We start from the raw sequence: 15,990 nt of genomic DNA, 5'->3' as shown, positions 1-15,990 counted from the left end.
TGGGAGACGGCTCAGAGGAATAAGCCCTTCCCTGGCAAGCACAAGGGCCTGCGTTCAATCCTCGGTTCTGCCAAAAAACAAACAAACAAAAAAAAAAAAAAAAAAAACTAGGCATCTGTGTACATATTCCAAATTTTAGGAAGTTTTCAGTAGCCCACACAACCATCTGTCTTCAAATCTAAATGGCTCAGAAAACATGACATTGCTAACACTGTGCTAGCACTTTGAAGGGATGCATTTCTCCTCTAGATGTGCGTTTGTGTGCATGTGCACAGAAATTACTAAAGAAACTAGTTGTGTTTTATAGGTTAACAGTGATCTGTTTAGAGCTAAACATGTACATGATAAAAAATTTAATTATATAATATCAAAAGACAAAATGCTAGAGAGATTTTTTTTTTTTTTTTTTTTTTTTTTTGGTGCCAGGAATTGAACTTAGGACCTCATCATACTTGCCAGGCAGGTGCTGTGCTGCTGAGCTATATCCCCAGCACTGAAGGGGTTTTTAAAACTTGAAAACCAATCTTTTATAATACTTTTGCTGATACTTTTTTTTTTTTTTTTTTTTTAGTACACGGTCTCACTACACAGATCGGACTTGTAGTGATCCTGCTGTTTTCAGTGTCCCAAGTGCTGGGATTATAGGCCTGCACCACCACTCTCAGTTTCAAGTGCTGTCTCTGAGTGCCCCAGGGGCAGGGCCGGCACTGCACATGGGGAATCAAACCTTAGTCCCTGTGTCTGTCTAAGCAGGTGCTTTAATCTGCTGAGCTATCTGGCTGGCCCTTGCTTATATTTTTTAAAAGGTATATATTAACAGTATTTAGCACTAATATTAAGTTCATATTTTAGTTCCTTGAGTATTTTACAATTTACAGTTCTCTTTTTCCTTGACCATTTTTATCTTTAAGTACCAGAGCAACTGCCTGTTACATTCAGTTTGTGAGTCTGGTTTTCCTGACTGTGAAATCTTATGACTTGAGAATTGGAAGGGATTTCAGGAAATGTAATCATTACCAGTAGTTCTGATCCCAGAAAATCCCCCCTGAAACAAGACTCTTTGCCACTGCTCAGATACCATACATTCAGATAGACATTTCTCTCCTGAAAATCTCTTAGCAGCCACTACCATTTTGCTCTGAAACCCAGTCAGACATGATCCTTTGTGGTAGTGCTAACCTGTACATCATACATCATAGAAGATTAAAATATTTGATTACTCAGTAAGATTGAGTATTTTTTTCTTTTGATGTCTGTCCTTTTTTCTATTTGATTCCCTTATTTTGTTAGTGTGCTTCTTTTTATTTCTTCCAGCCCTTTTATGTGTTCCACCTAAAAACTCTCATTCCCCTGTAAGTGGCCATGCAGCTTTAGTTTGGTAGATTCCAGTAGGTTGCTTCCTTTGATGGATGTACTAACCTTCCAGCCCTCAGTAGTGGTAGTTCACATTCTTTCTCTGGATGTAAACTGGAGGGAATGAGGCTCCATTCTCCATTTCTAGTCATAATATACAAAGCCATTTGTTCTTCTATTCTTGCAGGAAATCAGCAGTTCCGTGGAGTCACTTGTCGTACAGTTCTCTAGCCCTGTTGATTTTGCAGTCATAAGGATTACTTGTCATTCTTAGATGATTTTTCTTTGTTTTGTTTTTGTTTTCTGAGATAGGATCTCCCTATATAATTCAGCCTGGCCTTGAACTCATGGCAGTGTTCCTGCCTCAGCCTCCCAATTGATGGGATTATATTTCCTTCCTTCCTTCCTTCCTTCCTTCCTTCCTTCCTTCCTTCCTTCCTTCCTTCCCTTCTTTTCTTCCTTCCTCTTTCTTTCCTTCCTTCCTTCCTTATTGACAGCATTTCACTATCAAGTTCAGGCTGGCCTCAAACTCTAACTCACCACTATCTGTGTGCCTCAGCCTCCCACAATCTAGGATTATAAGCATGCACCTCCACAGAGAGCCATTTTAATGATTCTGTCTTTCTCCTTTACCCTTGACCCCATCTTTCCTATAGACTTTATTTCCATATATTCATCAGTCTTTCCTCTGCTTTAGCCTTTTTCTAACTAATATAGTCTGAAAAAAAAAATCAAATCTCTCCTGTCCAAAAGAATGAGAATCTTTTAGTTTCATTCTCTTTCTAAAGTCTCTTCTCTCTTTTGCATTGTAATTCCTTGAAAGAGTAGTTTAGAATTAATTATCTTATTTCCTTATCCCTCATTCATTCTTTCATACACTATTGTTTGCTTTGCTACATGTTGTAATAGTGTTCATCAGATCACCAGAGAAGGCTAGTAAATATTTGTAGTCCTTACGTGACTGGCTCCGTCTGCCACATTGGATAGTGTGGTTCATATTCCTCTTCAGAACTTTCTTCTTGAAAGACTGAACTCTCTTAATGTACTCTTTGTCCTTTGTGGTGTCTTTTTCCTATTCTGTAAATGTTAGTGTCTCTGAGGTTTCTGTTAATAGAAACATGTTTATACTCTACCTAGTTGAGTTGATCACTTTCATTATATCTCTGGCAAAAAACTAGTATGTGCTTCAGATATATTCAGTTCCTCTTACATATATAACACACATCTGTGGCCAAAGCTGTGAGCATGTCATTCTCAGATTTTTTTTTTTTTTTTTTTTTTTTTTTTTTTTTTTTTTTTTTTTGGTGGAACCACCCAGCAATATCCTGTGTTGTCACCAGGAGAGATTTTTCCTTCCAATCTTTCTCAAACCTATCCTCTTCTCTCCATCTTAACTACATGCCTACTGCCTATCTATCCTATTCTATCCCTATTACCTACTTGTCTGTCTCAGTGAATTATAAGGTTATATCACCAGTTTCCTAATTTTTTTTCTGCTTTTAAATTTTTAGCCCTCAAATCCTTTCTTTACAGAACTATGAGAGAATCTGCCCAGGACATTCTCCTTGTTTAGAACCTTTCAGTAGCTACCTAAGGTTCCTAAGTAAGACATGCATATCTTTGTGTGGTCCAGCTCTTGACCTTCCTACAGCCTGTCCTAACTGTCTTACTGATATTTGTTTTTTTTGCAGCACTAAAGTGGATAATACTGAACACAATTGTTTCTAATTTTTGTGTTTTTCATTATGTTACCCCCTTGAAATACCTCTACCCATTCTTGATTAACTTAAGAACTTACAACCAAAGGTGGTTTCTTAAACAATGTTTCTCCTAATGTTATTAATAATAATGACCTATATATTGATCTGTTCATGTAACTAGCATGTTTGTTGTAGTTATGTTTGAGTTAATATCTTTCCTTTGTACTTATGATCTTGAATTTAAAATTTAGGCCTTTAGCAGGTTGTCACATGTACTACTTATCATATCTGATAACAATCCCTTCTCTTCATATTACAAAAGAGGAAATTGAGACCCAGATAGATCCAAATGGAGACTCCATTAAATGATTAATTCAAAATGAAAGCTTGATTTCTGTTTTTTTTTTTTTTTTTTTTTTTTTTTTTGGTGGAACCAGAGATTGAACTCAGGCCCTTGTGCTTGCCAGGGAAATCCTTATTCTACTGAGCTATCTCCCCAGCCCCTTGATTTTTTAAAAGTTGGATTGGAAAGGAATTTATGCATAAACATACATTATTGAAGTCTGCTTTGGTATATCTCCTGGACTGTGAAAAATAAATTTCTGTTGTTTATAAATTAATCTATAGAGTTCATCAAAGCAGCAGAGCTGGACTAAGACAATACAGTAACATTAACTCTTATGCATTTTCTTATCCAAGTGAATTATAATCAGATAAGCAAATATCCAGAAAACAGTGGGTGAGACAATGAAGAACTTGATTTTCTCCAATCAAAAGGAACAATTCCTAAAAGATTGACTTTTCCAGAAAACTGTAGCTACACAATGCATTGCGTCTATCATGTTAAAACCTGCATTAGACACATACAAAAACCATGAAACAATTCACCATACTTCAACAACTTGAGCAAAGGTAAATGCCTAAGGAACAACATGGATGACTTGCAAAGGAAGGGCTCTTTAAGCACAATTAAAAAAAAAAAAAAAAAGCATAAATGGATGTGTGTATTCAGTTATATACACTGAATTGGTCCTTTGACGCTAGGAATCAGAGCATTTTGTCATATAGCATTAACACATATTATAAAAGTGCATAGTGTCAAAGGAATAGAACCACCAGCATTCAAAAGCAGCTTTATCAGCTAGGCAGTAAAACACTCCACCATGTCTCTGTTGTCCATCACTGAATACACTGGTAGCAACTTTGAAAAGAAAAAAGGAACTGTAACCCCTTTTATTTTCTGTTTAAAATCAAAGAAAACAAACATCAACTCTGTTGTACACTAACATCTTCAGAGTACATCATTTATACAAGAGAAAGACTAGGAACAAAAACATGTGGACAGAGATCCAAACACTGGTGAGTGCGCCTCACACTGCTTTCTGATGGTACTCAGAAGGGACCATTTTATAATCACTGGCACTAAACAAAGTTGCTGAGTTCTTCGCCAGATACTTGAGGAATCATGAAAATAATTCAGTAATAAAGCAAGGCTCTTCTCATCCAGAGGTGTATAGGCCAACATTGCTCCAATTCATATAAATAATCTCAGTAGATGTGGTGCATCACACACCTGGAACATGGGTGCATCAGGGTGACCAGCAAGGACCTCAGTGGACTGTGATCTCTCAGATTTGTAGAGGAGCTACAAATGATGCCCAGCATCACGTTGAAGTATTCTTTTATCCCAGCTACGACCTCATTAACAGCATACTCATTATCTGTGTTTCCTCGAGATTTCTTATAACTTGCATAGTCCTCTAGAATGGAGTCTACATTCTTCTTGGCAGGAAGATAAAAGAACTGTTTCTGTCTGGTAATTAGGTCCCAGTCATCAACAAGCCATGGCTTTAGCTCTTCAGGGATCTGTACTTGAACTTCATCTCTGTTCATAAATGTTTCTTCATTTTCAACAGTAGGATCAACCCGGGCCCTCTTCTGAGGAGGCTGAGGTGTCTAACTGGTACTGCCACCATCTCCATTACCAGGGGTTTTTTGTTTGTTCTTTTTAGTTTTCACTTCAACATTTTTCTGTTGCAGGCCAGATGTCTTCTTTCCTGGAGCAGCCCCTCTCATCTTTCCCTCTGCATACTGCTCCTGATTGGCCTTTTGAAGTTCATGCTGTTTCTTCAGATTGGTATCCACATACTTGAGCACTCTGCTTTCTGGAACCCACTCATCCCAATTTTTATTCCAAAACTGTAGTGTATAAAGTATTTTACTTGTTTATCCTTTATGGCAACCTTTACACACTTTGCTTCATAAAGAAGAGGGCCATGAAAGCACAGTACTCCTTCACCCTCCTGGAACTTGGGCTTCGGGCCCTGCTTATGTGCCATTTATAAGTGATTCGCCCCCTCCTCCCACTACCCCTGACTACCCCCTGCCATTCTCTGCCCCACCCGAGTGCATCAGATGTGCTGTCAGGCACAGCTGCTCTACATCCTGGACCCTATTTGCGGGTGTGCGCAGACCTCACAGCGCCGCAGCCGCTGCCAGCCAATGGCTGCCTGCCGCTCACGCACCTGCGCCGCCCAAGGCACGCCGGGACAGAGCAAAAGAAAACATTTTAACATTTAAAAACAATAATAATCAAATATAAGATATTTTTAAATTATTCTCTTAAGAAATGTTGATTCTGGGGTTGGAGAGATGGCTCAGTGGACTAAACGCTTCCCTGGCAAATGGAAGGGCCTGAGTTCATTCAATTCCGGTTCTGCCAAAAAAAAAAAAAAAAAGAAATGCTGATTCTTTTGTTGTTGTTGTTTTGTTTTTTGTTTTTTGTATTTGAGGAAAGGGTCTACAGGGTGTTCAGGGTCTCACTACTAGATCGGACTCATAGTGATCTGCCAGTTTACAGCCTCCTAAGAGCTGGGATTATGCGCATGCCAGCATGCCCAGTCTCAATTGCCATCTCAGCACACCCACGGGGCGGGGCCAGCACGGCAGGCCCAGGTATCAGACTCCCAGCCTCTGCACCAGCTTGCAGGAGCTTTAATCGGCTGAGCTATTTTGCTGGCCACTGATTCATTTTAAGTGGTAGTATTGACTCCTTCTTTATAATCACTAACTACATTCTTAATTTTCCAAATTCTTGCTAAGATTAAGTTCTACTTTTAATATAGTATGAATTTTTTTCTACCACTCTATAAATAGTTGAAGACAACTTCCCATTTTCCTACATGTTCATTTCTCTCTTAATTTTTATTTTCTTCCTAATCATCATCACCAAAACCCTATTTCTTCAATTTTGTTGACACACACTGCCAGGTACTGTTTTTGTTATCACAGAGAAGAGACGCTATGGTTTGAGGTTTTTCTGCTGACCTAGTGCAAGATGTTTACGTAAAGAGTCAATGGAAACAATTATCTTAATAGGATGACACAGCCTATTTTGCTTAGAAGTGTCCTAATTTCCTGTTTAGGTTACCCAGAGGTCAGGTCAGGATTTCTTTTTGCACTCCCGTAGTGCAGATTCACATACAAATATTGTAGGATTTAAGATCACAAGCCACTTAATTTTAGTGGCTGCATTTAGCTTCCCAAGAAAATAATTCTTTCCCCTACTTTTTTTTTTTTTTTTTTTTTTTCCAGAACCAGGGATTGAACTCAGGTTCTTGCACTTGCCAGGCAAGCACTTACTCTACTGAGCCATCTCCCCGGCCCCTTCCCTACTATTTTTATTTAGTTTCTCTTTGGCACTGTGCTGCTCTAACCTGAGGTGCTTCATAAAGTTCATCTGTTGATCATTGTGAAGTTCATGTGGATAACCTGCATTAACCAGAATATTGCACTGTTGTTACTGTTACCTTGTCACACAAATCTGTTCTTAAGTAAGCATTCAGGTAAGCATCAAGCCCTGAAGTAAGCCTTGCCTACATGCTCTGAACTCCTACATTAGTGAATCAATTTCAGTGTAGCTTGATGACTGCCCCCCATATTTAATTATGCCTTCAGACTATGGAAAGACCACATTTGTCTGTTGGAACAGATGAAGCAGCAAGTGTTCTGACATGTTTATAAAGCAAATTATTATACCTGACAAAAAGTAATTACATACACAATCAAGTTTGGAAGTAAATGGATAATTAGGGGTTAATAAATAAGTGTCTTTTATATTCAATAAAAGTAAGCTTAAATATATATTTTAACTTGTTTAAGATTATGAAATCTATTATAAGATTTGAAAGAAAAAAAAGCTGGAATGCGAGTCATTTTAATACAACTAGCCACCAAAATACTGTAGTATTTCAACTCTTTGACAGAGATTTTAAAGATCCTTATTTTCCTCCTCATCATTATGCTAAATATGGTAGTTAGGTAAATCTTGCATTCTTTTTGGAACCCAATACAAAATGTTAAAGGGTTTATATTTTATATCCTAAGAACCCAAAACTGCTACCTTGTCTCTGTAGCGCATCCTAGATGAGATGCAAGTCAGAAAATCAGATTAAAAGTGAGATCTCACATGTATAAAGCACAAGTGAGTTGCTAGTCTGAAATTAAGCTTAACACTCTGACAAAGATTTCTTCAAAGAGAAGAAATCTGTGTACAAAGGTATTGCCATAGAAATGTATGTACCCCCTTGTCTTCCTAAAGCAGTTGGAATTTAATGGCTTGGGTTAGTTTCATTACTCTCAATGGCCTATGTTGGGGAAACCAACATGGAATAAAGAAAAACAGACAATTTTCAAGGTACAGGAGGGGCTGGAAGGAGATCTGTTTTTAGTGGACTAATTTGATGACCAGTGTCAGGTTGACCCAGTTTTGTTAGCCAGCAAAAAGTTCAGAGTGAATGGTAGCTAGCATGACTTGTAATGGAACAGCAACTATAAAGCATAGATAGGGAATAAGTTAATAAGGAACCAGTTTTTTTCTATACACAGATGCCTGTATTTTGACAACTGTCCTCAGCAGATGCTGTCTTGCTTCAGGAATGCTGGGTTATCAGCATTTCACCCGTAGCCAAGAAACATACAGCCTTCTGCCTGCCTGTCTGTTCCTGAGCCAAGATAACACTGACCTAGAGACTGTGAGACCCGAGTTCTGTAGACTGGTCCCCAACAAAAGAAGGGAATGACAGGATGCCTCTGTTGTCTGAAGTTTAGGGTTTTTTTTTTTCTTTCAAAGCGAAAACCAGCATTTAGTGGCAAATTATAAATATTATTTGACTTATTATAATTTTAGATTAAAACTTATGAAATAATTACATTGAAGTAATTATGTTGAAAATGTTTGAAGTAATTACGTTGAAGATTAAATGAATCTACTTTTTAGATTCTCCAGATTGTAATTCACCCACTTTTTTTTTTTTTTTTATTATTCCCTTATTTTAAATCATAGCCATTATCTTGAGGGGTAGAGAACTATCACCTTTTTTTTTTTTTTTTTTTTTTTTTTTTTTTTTTTTGCGGAAGCAGGGATTGAACTCAGACCCTTGCACTTGCCAGGGAAGCTCTTATTCCACTGAGCTATCTCTCTGGCCCTGAGGAGTAGAGAACTGTAATATATGTAATATCTAAAGAAACACATGAACACTAATCTAGCCTAGCTTGTTCCATTCAAACACCTGCCATATCCTGCAATATAGATATGTTGGAATACAATGATTTTTGATGTACCAAGAATTGATCCAGGGCTTTTGCACTAAGCCACACTCTAGCTCCGTGTGTGTGTGTGTGTGTGTGTGTGTGTGTGTGTATACAGCACTATATAGTGTTCTTTAAAATTTTGGAATAGGCTCACTAAGTTGCCAAGGCTGGGCTTGAACTCCTGCCTTAGGCTTCCAGAGTTATGAGATTACAGGTGTAAGCCACCCCACCTAGCTTGGGATTGTTTTTCACTGACTAGTGCATATTATTTTCCTTTGTTTTCTTGAGTTCTTCCAAAGTTAATTCATGGGGCCTGGCCTTAGCTCAGTTGTTTAAGTGGCTGCTTCCACAAAGCTGTCAGCCTCAGGTTGCTGTAGTTCGATCCCCACAACTCTCCAGCCAGCCAAACCAGCCATGAGGGCATTTGGAGCAAAAAAAAAAAAAAAAAAAAAAAACATCTTATTCCAAAGTTAATTCATACAAGAAGATCTTATTTCTTCATAGCTTCAGTGAAGCAAAATGACTCATCAGAGTGAATTAAAAGTCTAGTAAAACACCTCTCATTACAAGTTTCAGGATTTTATTTCTTTCATTTTGGAAGTCTTTGAGCTTCATTGGTGAAGTCATTGTATAACCAACTGTTATGTAAGTATAACAGATAATGCAATGAATTTGAACAGAAAGTTAAAAGTATGATGAAGGAATGTTTATTTAACATGTTTGATGGCATTATCACTGGATACAAAAGGTAATCTCAAAAGCAGTGCTTTGGTTGTGAAATATTTTAGTACATTCTACAGCACAAATTAAACCTTCTCAACTTTTTTTTTTTTTTTTTGGTGGAACGGGGGATTGAACTCAGGCCCTTGCGCTTGCCAGGCAAGTGCTTATTCCACTGACCCATCTCCCCGGTCCCAGCACAAATTAACCAATGCACTAATCTGGCTTTCAGGCAAGTGCTTATGCCACTGAGCCATCTCCCTGGCCCCTAATCTGGCTTTCAGAGTAATATAAGATTACTAAAAATTCAGAGATGTCTTTAAGTGTTAATAATACACCTATATAATCAAGTTATGTTGTTCATGTGTAAGAAATAAGTTGAGGGGCTGGGGAGATAGCTCAGCAGTCTAAGGGCCTGCCTGGCAAGCTTAAGTACCAGAGTTCAGTCCCCAGTACCACATGCTGCATCAGCACCATGCTTACCTGGCCACCAAAACTGGGTGTGGTGGTGCACACCTGTAATTCAGTGCTGGGGAAGCTGAGACAGAAGGATCATTATGAGCCCCAGCTGTATCAAATAAATAAATAAATAAATAAATGATTTTTCAAAAAAATAATGAGTTCAGTATAGATATAAAATTGTATGTTAAAATGTAGCATATGCAGTTCATTTTAGCATTTAGTTGGTGCTTACTATATACTGTGTACTAGACCAAATGTGAAGATAGAGGGATTAAGCAAAATAAGGCATGAGCTGTGAAATACTTAAAGAATAAGAGAGGAGAGGAGAAAAAGTCTCTTTAGCTGTTGGGATATTGAAAAAAAAACAAGGACTGGAATAGCCACCAGTCACCAAAACCAAGAAGAGGAATACCACTGAGCCACATCCCCAGCCTCCCTTTTTTTGTGGGTACTGAGAATCAAACTCAGGGCCTTGCCCTTGCCAGGTAGGTGCTGTGCCACTGAGCTATATCCCTGGCCCATGACTTCATTATTTATTTATTATTTGTTTTGTGGTTTTGGGGTTGCGTTGTTTACTACTTTTAGGAAGTGAGTAATGTGATTATGTGTTTAAATGTTTCTGGCTCAGTGCAAAAGTTGGTGAATCTTTGGGTGTCTGAAGAGAAGTAAAGGGTATAGGAAAGACAAAAAGCCCTAGAAGAAAGACTGTGACATCTGAACTAGTAAGGAGAATGGAGGGGCTGGTGAGATGGCTCAGTGGTCTAAAGCACCTACTTAAAACAAGCTTAGCAAAGCACAGGGACCATGGTTCAATCCTCCAGCACCACATGCCAGCCAGCCCCGCCCCCTGGTGGGCTGAGCTGGTCACACACACACACACACACACACACACACACACTCACACAAGATGTGTTGTTGGGAAGAGAGGGAAGTAACTCAGTGCCTGCCTTGCAAGCTTGAGGGCTTGAGGTCCTGAGTTTGATTCCCAGTACCAAAAATAAAATAAAAAAATTTAAAAAAAGGAAGAATGGAAAGTAAGAAAAATATGAATTTAATAAATATTCATAAGGTTAAGTTGGTACAGTTGGACATACATTAGATGGGGGAATTGTAAGAGAAATGAATCAAAGCAGACAGAATCTAGACTTATGTGTGACCTACCTTATAATATCAGGAAGCTGATTAAGTATTATGACCAAAAATCAAGGTGTGTGTATGTGTGTGTGTGTGTGTGTGTGTGTGTGTGTGTGTTAACAGCCTCAATTGCATTCAACTCTTTGAAGTGAAATTACGGGAGGAAATGAGACTAAAAAATTTTTGTGTTAGATAATTAGAGGATTATTTTTTGCTTTTCAGAAATGGAAACTTTTTAAAATTTAAGAATTTAACATTTTTCTGCAATCATAAAGAACTTTTTAGAAACCTTAATCGTATGTCTAATGTTATTTGGGTTTAAATATATAAAAGCTTTAAATCCCAACAGTCAAAAGAATTAAGACTCAACTATTAAATATAAAGTTCTAATATTCTTGTATTATTAATAAAAAATCTAAAGATCCTGTTAATAAATTTGTGTAACAAAATCTATTTCAACCCCCAAAAAATGAAAACATAGATCCACAAGGAAACTTCTACATAAATCATCATAGCAGCCTTACTCATAGTAGCCAAAAAATGAAAGCAAAAACGCAGTAAAAACCCAAGCATCAGGGCCGGGGAGATAGCTCAGTAGAATAAGGGCTTGCCTAGAAAGCTCAAGGACCTGAGTTCAATTCCCGGTTCTGCAAAAAAAAAAACACCAAGCATCTATCAACTGATATTGGATAAACAGAATCTGGTATATGGAAGATGTTACTCAGCAACAAAAGAGGAATGAAGTACTGGTACATGCTACAATGTGGTGAACCTTGAAAACATGCTGAGTGAAGCAAAAGACCATAGTATATGATTCCCATTTAGGGAATGACTGCTAATGATACAGTGTGTTGGGGGGGACTCTAAATTGATTGAGATGGTTATAGAACTTTGTGAATATACTGAAAACCATTTATTTAGATCCTTTAAGAAGGGGGAATTGTATAGCGCATTTCAAAACTGCTTTTATAAAATTACAGTCATGTAACTTTAATTGAAGCTATGAGAAAAAAATAGAGAAAAATTGTGAGAAGAGCTACCAAAAATAGGCACTAAAAGTAAGGCAAGCTCTGATGTAATAGCTGTAAAATAATAAATTCAATATTAGTAGGGGCTGGTGAGATGGCTCAGTGGTCTAAAGCACCTACTTAGAACAAGCTTAGCAAAGCACAGGGACCGCAGTTCAATCCCCCAGCACCACATGCCAGCCAGCCCCGCCCCCTGGTGGGCTGAGCTGGCCATACACACAAATAAATAAATTTTAAAAAAAAGAGAGAAATAAATTCAATATTAGTAAAATAGGAGCTAAGCATAGTTATTTCTAGGAATGGCAAGAGCAGAGCAATGAACTATCTTGGCTTCATGTTATATTCCATTTGATTATAATGTATTACGATAAAATTAATTTTAATTAACCACATACAGCTCTGTTATGATTTATGTCTAGGTGTCCTGTAAAGCCTCATGGAGTCATGGGGTAGACTTCTAGAGTTTGTGTTTAACTCTTGATTCACTAGGATTATGGGTCTGAGTACTTCCCCAGCCTTGGGTGGATAGCCTGAATGAAATTTAAGGGAGAGAGACGTGTTCTTGTAGCCATTGTTGCTGCTGCTTCTCCGTTTTGCTCTGCCCTTTGCTGCTGCCATGAAAGGTTGCTTTCTGCCATGTGCCGCTCTGCCTTGGAGCTAGCTGAGTATGGGCTGGAACCTCCAGTAACTGTGATCTAAGTAAACCTCCTTCCCTAATATTGAGTGTCAGATATTTGTCCCAGCAATGAGAGAAGAGTAACTGAGACAACTCATACATCTATGTTTGGATACCATTTTAGTCATGATAGTGACCAAAAATTTGAAGCAAATGTAGGTGTATGTGTATAATCTGATTTTATAAGTTCTACTATTTGCCTCCTTTTTTTCCCCCAAAAATTCTAAACCCACTTTGTATTTATTTAGAATTACCATGTAGCTTAGTATCAAAAATAATTTAAGAACATTTTATTTTTGCTGTGTGCAGTAAGTTTTCTGAATGAAATGACTTGAGGGCTCTAGTGCTTTTATCAGCCTCTCCATTACAAGGTGCTCAAGCCTCACTCCTGACCTGTGCAGAAGGAGAGCAGGAAGACTGGCTGAGAGCAGACTTAGCAAATGGGACATTTGAAGAAAGCAGTCCTGGTGGTGAATGTGTGTCAGTGGACTAGAAGGCAGCATGAGGCCAATTAATAGCTGATGGCAAGAAAGGGCAGTATGGAAGGCACTGTGTTGTTTTTTATAGTTTTGTTTTTGACCAAGCTCCTTCTGGCTTCTACTTAAAATTCTCTTCTGTGCTGCATGTAGAATTTTTCCAAGTGTGTTGTTCTCATATAGCAGGAATGGAAGGAAAAGTTAAGTGCTTTAAAAATCTTATGGAGCTTATCATTTGATTTCACCATCTATTTAGGAAAAGGACTTAAGTTTTCTTCCAGTATGGCGAGTTTAGTAAGACTCATTTTTCTTGAATTACCAGTGGCTAATTACTTGAAGGCCACATATTTCTTCTTAAATCTGTATTGGATTTAGGCATTTGTTGTCTAAATCTTTAAAGCACTGTAGGAACCTTTGCTTCAGCTTTGTTTTTTAGAGGTGAAGGAAAAATGATCTCCTGGTTTACTTTTAGAATCTGCAAAGCAACCCTGAGATCCCAGGTGGATTTAGTGTTTGGAAAAGGGAACTTGGAGGGGGACTAAGGTTGACCCTGAGCCCCCAGGTCACTGTTCACGTTTACAAAAGCAGACCTGGTATCCCCAGTTGCTTTTCTCTTGAGGTTGGCTTAACTTTGTTTACCTTCTGTCCTGGGTCACTGCCTCTGAGGTGCTTCAAAAGCAAAATCTAAAAGACCCAAAACAATGAAAGCTAAACCAGATTCAAGGAAAAAATGACCTGGTGTCATGAGTTCATTTTTACAAAGAAAAAGCCACTTGGAGAGTTCCATAGAATGATTTTAAGTCTGTCTAGATTCACTGTGTCATTTTCACAGTGATTGCAACAGGTCTGAGAAGTTTTTTGGGTGTGGATTGGGAATGAGACCATAGAACGGGAAATGGTCAGCAAGCTAAATGGGTTGACACAAATGAATTCCTCAGTGAATCAACTATTTTGAGTATGTAAATGGGGCTACCCATGCAACTGTTTCTTTCCTTAAATTGATCTTTTTGTTTACACACAGGGAGCACTGAGGAAGTAAAACATAACTCACAAATAGTGGCATAAATCCATTTTATGTTATCAGACTAGTTGTAAAGGATAAGTTTGTATCTCTGGTGAAAAAGTTAGAATACTAATTTCAGATAATCTTATAAATCATAATGAGGTAGAACTGAGGCACATTATTTTGTGATTCATTTTTGTATGATCCATACTTTGGTTACCTCCAAAAAGAATTTAAGATAGGATTATTTTACTTGTCTGTTAGTATGGGCCCATTTATAGAAATTAATACCAATTTTCATTATCCTGTGTAACTCTATCCTTTAATAAGTAACTATAAAATTGCTTTTGGATAAGATTGGAGAAGATTTTTGTTCTGTTCATGTTTGTTGTACATGCTTGAACTTTAGGTATATGTGTTAACTCATAAGTTCACCTGGGGGCTGGTGAGATGGCTCAGTGGTCTAAAGCACCTACTTAGACCAAGCTTAGCAAATCACAGGGACCACAGTTCAATCCCCCAGCACCACATGCCAGCCAGCCCCGCCCCCTGGTGGGCTGAGCTGGCCACACACACACACACACACACACACACACACACACACACACAGAGATAAATAAAATGTTTTTTAAAAATTGCTATTATTATAGATGAGGAACATTGTTAAATTCAAAAATATTTGTGTGGTGCTTTCTTTAGGAAGATCATTTAAGTCAGTGTTTAGACCTCAGGCTTTAATACTACCATGAGGTACTCTATCTTTTTTATTAATACCCCAGTTAAAGCCTAGAAGACATGCAGGAAAGTCATTGGAGTACACTCAGTTGTCAGTCTGCCTGCTAGCCAACACTAGCGTTTTTCAGAGAGCATATGCCAGCATAGTTTCTAGAGTACTCTGGTTTTGTATTCATTGAACTTCAAAAAGCTCCTCCAAAAGTTGGAATAGTGATCTGGCATTATCAGTCAGGTATTTCTTGGATACCTACCGATTGGTTTCACTGTGCTCTGCATACTTTGAGTTCTATGAGATTTGTGAAGTTATTTTTATGATTCCAGCAGTATTCTGCAGATGAAAAATCCATATACACATGAAAATGAGAAATCACAATATGAACTCAGCACACTTGCTTGCCCCATCTTTTCTCTTGTCCACATCTAGTATCCTTAAGGGCATAGACACAGTGATAATGTGTTCAGCCATTAGATTCAAAGGCTGAGGGCCGGGGAGATGGCTCAGTGGAATGAGCGCTTCCCTGGCAAGCGCAAGGGCCTGAGTTCAATCCCCGGTTCCAACCAAAAAAAAAAAAAGAAAAGAAATGATTCAAAGGCTAAGAGTAATGAACAAGCAATCAGTGGTTTCCACCTTACTCTATATTAAGCTGATAGTAACTTCTTTCTGTGTTACTGTAGTTTAAATTACTATTATTTTACATGCATGAATAGTATTTTTCTTTTAAATATTTTGTTAACATCAGAATATTGTTTCCTTATGAGTCTGACCTAGTAGTGAGACCCTGAACACCCTGTAGACCCTTCCCTAAAATACAAAAAAAAAAAGTTTATTAATAATGTCCCCACATATAATGTAATCCTCTTCAGGAAAGGGACATTGCCTAGTCCCAATATTGTCTCTGTAGTACATAGCATCATCATCTAGCACATTGTGCCTAGGTAGCAATATTTGTTTGTTGAGTAAATGAATTTTTTCTGGCTTTTTATCCTTTTATCCACATTGACAATACATTCTTTAATCTTTAATGTGCAAATTTCCACAGATGTTTACAGATTATGTATAAAATGTATTTTTTTATTTGAGAGAGAGAGAGAGAGAGAGAGAGAGAGAGAG

The 15,990-nt window shown here is 37.9% G+C and overlaps 1 protein-coding gene and 2 pseudogenes across 2 annotated transcripts in view; 1 reads left to right on the top strand and 2 right to left on the bottom strand.

Annotated features, from left to right (window-relative positions):
- Positions 1-5,166, bottom strand: part of LOC101592152 — a 10,856-nt pseudogene extending 5,690 nt beyond the window's left edge.
- The window catches only part of Exoc6 (exocyst complex component 6), a 246,711-nt gene that overhangs the window by 225,368 nt on the left and 5,353 nt on the right, over positions 1-15,990 (top strand). The window lies entirely within an intron of this gene.
- Positions 4,424-5,392, bottom strand: LOC101592533 (annotated as a pseudogene).

This window comes from Octodon degus, unplaced genomic scaffold (genome assembly GCF_000260255.1).
Source record: "Octodon degus isolate 3935 unplaced genomic scaffold, OctDeg1.0 scaffold00046, whole genome shotgun sequence".
In the NCBI taxonomy this organism is placed as follows: Eukaryota; Metazoa; Chordata; class Mammalia; order Rodentia; family Octodontidae; genus Octodon; species Octodon degus.
The sequence above is the reverse complement of the archived record's forward strand: the minus strand, read 5'-3'. Positions and strand labels throughout refer to the sequence as shown.